Raw genomic sequence first — 4,418 nt, 5'->3', positions numbered from 1 at the left:
TCCATTGCTGTCGACTCAATTCTGACTCATAGCGACCCTATAGGACAGTAGAACTGTTTCATAGTGTCCCAAGGCTGTAAATCTTTATGGAAACAGACTGCTACATCTTTCTCCCAAGGAGCAGCCAACGGGTCCGAACCTCCCGTCTTTCGGTAAGCAGCCAAGTGCTTAACCACTGTGCCCACCAGGGCTCCTATATAAAGTAGTATAGGTTTGGCTTAAAAGTGTGGACTGTTTTTTCAATTTGTTGTTTTTGGAACACTGGGTTGGCACCAATGAAGTCTGCTACACATCTTCCCAAAATATTATTATTGTTGTGGAGTTGATTCCAACTCATAGCAACCCTATAAGACTAGAACTGCCTTGCAGGGTTTCCAAGGAGAAGCTGGTGGATTCAAACTGCTAACCTTTTGGTTAGCAGCGGAGCTCTTAACCACTATGCTAAAAGCTTGTTAGAGTTGTGGTAATTTAGGCCCCCAGTTTTGTTAGTTGACTCCTCTTTCTGTCTTGTAATACTAGTTCAATTACGGTGATATTCTTCAAAATATAGGCTATAGGCAGGGGGAGTAAAGATAGGAATTAGGGCCAAAGCAGCTTGAGAATAGTTTCTTTCTGTAATAAAGTAATACTAAAGTGTATCTTTGAGGGGTTAGTGCGGACTGATGGGAAAGGCTCCCTGAATTTTAATTTTTTAATGGAAAAAAAAATGAAGTTTTGGTTCTTATGTCAGGGTATAATCGGTAGAAGTAGGGACACCTACACTGTCCATTTAATCCTCATAATGAATCTGCAGCATCATGATAAATGGAGAAGATTGAAGTTGTCCAAGACTTTGTTTTACTTGCAGCCACAATCAACACCCATGGAGCAGCAGTCAAGAAATCTGTTGTAAAAGACCTCTTTAAAGTGTTAAGAAGCAAAGATGTCACTTTAAGGACTAAGCTGCGCCTGACCCAAGCCATGACGTTTTCAATCTTTTCATATGCATGGGAAAGCTGGACCATGAAGAAGGAAGACCGAAGAAGAATCGACACTTTCGAATTACGGTGCCGGTGAAGAATATTGAATATACCATGACTGCAGAAAGAAGGAGTGACTCTGTCTTGGAAGAAGTAGTCAGAATGCTTCTTAGAAGCGAGGACCGCAAGACGTTGTCTTACGCACTTTGCACATGTCATCAGGTGGGACCAGTCTCTGAAGGACATCATGCTTGGTAAAGTAGGGGTCAGTAAAAAGAGGAAGACCCTCAACAAGGTGGGTTGACACAGGCCTGCGACAGTGGGCTCAAGCATAACAACTGATCATAAGGATGGTGCAGGACCTGGAGGCGTTTCCTTCTGTTGTACATAGGGTTGTTATGAGTCGGAACCAACGTGATGGCACCTAACAACAGTAACAAGGACTGTGCGAGATAGGCACCATTTCCCTCCCTTTACGGTGGTTGGAAGAATCAAGCAATTTGTGCAAGTTCAGGCTGTGAGGGGCCGAGCCAGAAACATCTACCTATCCGACCACGCAGCGTCACACTCGCGAGGCGGGGCTAGTGCGGAAATGTTGCAGGCTTGGATTCAGAGCCCCCATCGCTACGCACACCGGCCATTTCCGGAGCTTGCCCGGGAGCCTCAGCAAGCTTGCGCCGCCCCGCCCCGTGACGTCACTACGGCGTCCCTCCCCTTTCTGGAACGCGAAGCGGCTGAGCGGGCCGGCGGCCATTTTGTGGAGCGGCAAAGGAGGTGGTGACTGCGTTGGGCTCCGGGAAGCCGTTCGGGCTGGGGCTGTCGGCCGCGGGGCGGAGGCACTCGCGTGGGGGGTAACTCGGGTCTGGGTTCGGGTACCGCGCAGCTCTCCCCGGTAAGACTCCCGCAGCCCCGGAACGGACGGGGCTGTGCGGGGCTCGAGCCGCCCCTTGGTGGCCCGGGGCGGGGCATTCGGAGGCCTTCTAGCCCGTCGCAGCGAGCGCCCCACACAAAGGGTCGGGGCAGGGCTGCGGGGGGCCTGGGGCGCCACTTAAACCTGTGAGGCCTGAAGGATGCAAGGAGAACGCAAGAGTCAGGATGAACCTGCGTACCGAAGTGGGAACGAAGCCATAGCGAGGACACCCCGTGGTCTGAGGGGGAGGCGGCCAGAGCTGGGAGGCCCAGCAGCCTGCGAACTCACGGGGACTGTATTGAAAACACCTATATCCCGAAATGGAGACGCTCTTCAATACCCCTAATGTGGAAGAGGCTATAAGTACACCTCTTTGTCCTGAAGCGAGCTGATAATCGTAGTGAGAACACTCCGTATTCTCAAAGTGGGAAGGAGGCCCCTGGGGCCTACCACAAAAAGGGACCTACAATCGGGACACCTGTGGGGAGGAAGCTGTAGTCGGCACACCCCTGTGAGTCCCGGAAGGAAGCCTCGGAACTGGCCGCCTCTGGCTCGAAGGTGGAAGGGAGTTGCAGTGAAGTGCTTCCAAGACCCCTCGCTGGTCAGGGGCTTACCCTCGAGGGTCTAGGCAATTTAGGAAGCCGGCCTCTGTAGCAGGGAAGTGGGGGTGAATACATCCCCCAAGGCTGTTATATGCCCAGCCCCTTTGGTCCCAAGTAGCCCAGGAAGGAGCTGCTGTGAGCTGCACCTTTACCACCTTCAATGGGAGGGAGCCTCCGGCACTCGGGAAGGAGAAGACCCAATGGGATAAGGAGAGTGGGTGCTTTTGATGGAGGGCGAAGGCTGGGAGGGGGGCGGAGGGTGCTAGTTTGCAGCCACGTGAAAGGGTGGGAGGGTCTTGAGAATCTACAGATTAGTGACGGGGATGGACGCTAGTGTGGTAGGCTTAGCTGCTAGTTGAAACTGCTTGGGCTGTTTGTGTGCTTGCACCGTGTGCTTTACAATAAAACAATCTGAGAATCCTCGGTAAGGGTTATCAAGGATTGTTCAACGCTAAACGTCAGCTGGGAGGTGTGTTCTGAGAGGTGCAGGCTCTGTAGGAGAGCTAAAACGCCTTGGCTCTTGAATTCCCAGAAATGACCTAATGTAAATTTGGGCAGTTGGCAGGAACCGTTTTGTAGTTTTCGAGATTAGGTTGATGCTTGTCAATATAACCACCCGGAAAACGTTGAGTGCACCTGAACGTTTGTTGAAGAGAGAGGCTTGTGATTGGAGCTATTTTTGTTACAGCGTGTTGGTCCAGTGGTTTAAAATGGTAATTTTTGCAAAATGAAGTATTAGCAACAGAATTGCCTGAGACGTTGTTATCTGTTTTATATTGTTTATTCATTTCAAAGCGTTTGCAGTTGAAAAAAATCTCACGGGTTTGGACATGTAGGGAAATCTTGTTTTTTCTTTCTTTTTTTTTTTTATTATAAAAATATAATACAAGACCGGTTGTACTTGATTTTGAAATTTGGTCGTTTTGATAGAACAGAATGTTTTTGGATTAATGGAAAGTAGTGTGTCCAGGCATTTTCCAAGAATATTAAACATAGTTGGGAAGAACTGTTACAGATGGTTCAAATAATTTGATGGTAATTTAATTTTTGAAGAAAATGAAACAATTGGTGGTGATAATATGAAAGAGTTAATGAGGATGTGCTTAGTATGTTACTGGGCAGTATTTTTTTTTTTTTTAATGAAACAATGCATTTTGTAATCACTTATATGCTCCATTAAATTTTGATTACTTTGTTTATGGATTGTAATGTATAATTTTGGTTTCTCTTATGTTCACATTTGTTAGGTAAAAGATCTGAAGCTTTAGAAACCATTCTGGTAGTTACCTGAAACATTTTGTTACATGATAATATGCAGCATATCCTTTAGGTTTCTTTCACTTTCTTTGACATGCCAGATGTTTCGGTGACTGCATATTGAGAATTTGGGAGTTGTTGGTACCGTTTTTAGGAGTGAAGCTCAATTTTGTGGGCCAGTGTGTTCAAGGTGCTGGAACCTAGTGACAATGTTGACACTGTTTGTATTACATTTTGTAGAGAGCTGCTCCATCACCCGGTTTAGATGAATGTTTTGTAAGGAATAACTTTTAAGTGTCAGTAATTGACTGCCAGAAGATGCTTTTAGATATCGCTCCCTAAAATGCAGAGACAGTTGATCATTTTTATATCTCCTGCCTGACTCACAAGTGCTTATAAATGTTTGTGGATTAAATGAATATTGTTAAATGTTTTAGGCTAACTAAGCAGAGAAGTAAGTTCACCCTTTATGGTTTGACCAGATTTTACTGCGATCACCCGTATACCTTTTGGTTTGCATGGAGTTTAATTAAGTTTAAAGCATAAGTCTTAAAATCAATAGTGAAGGTGCCTGTAGTTGACTAGGTTATAAGTAATTGTTGCTTTGAAGATTAAATGAAGTAAGATAAAGAAAATTTTTGTTGACACTTGGGGGGACTGAAAAACAATATTAAAGTCAGGTAGAATAAA

At 46.1% G+C, this 4,418-nt stretch overlaps 1 protein-coding gene across 2 annotated transcripts in view; it reads left to right on the top strand.

The window, feature by feature from the left end:
- Positions 1-1,647: 1,647 nt before the first annotated feature.
- The window catches only part of CPNE1 (copine 1), a 38,157-nt gene continuing 35,386 nt past the window's right edge, over positions 1,648-4,418 (top strand). The window contains exon 1 of one of the 2 annotated variants that reach the window (XM_064276035.1): positions 1,648-1,733. The gene's annotated coding sequence lies outside the window, so the exon portion shown is untranslated. Of the gene's footprint in view, positions 1,811-4,418 lie in introns of both variants that reach the window. The other variant, XM_010591646.3, reaches the window with a different exon arrangement.

This window comes from Loxodonta africana, chromosome 24 (assembly GCF_030014295.1).
Source record: "Loxodonta africana isolate mLoxAfr1 chromosome 24, mLoxAfr1.hap2, whole genome shotgun sequence".
Classification (NCBI taxonomy): Eukaryota; Metazoa; Chordata; class Mammalia; order Proboscidea; family Elephantidae; genus Loxodonta; species Loxodonta africana.
The sequence above is the reverse complement of the archived record's forward strand: the minus strand, read 5'-3'. Positions and strand labels throughout refer to the sequence as shown.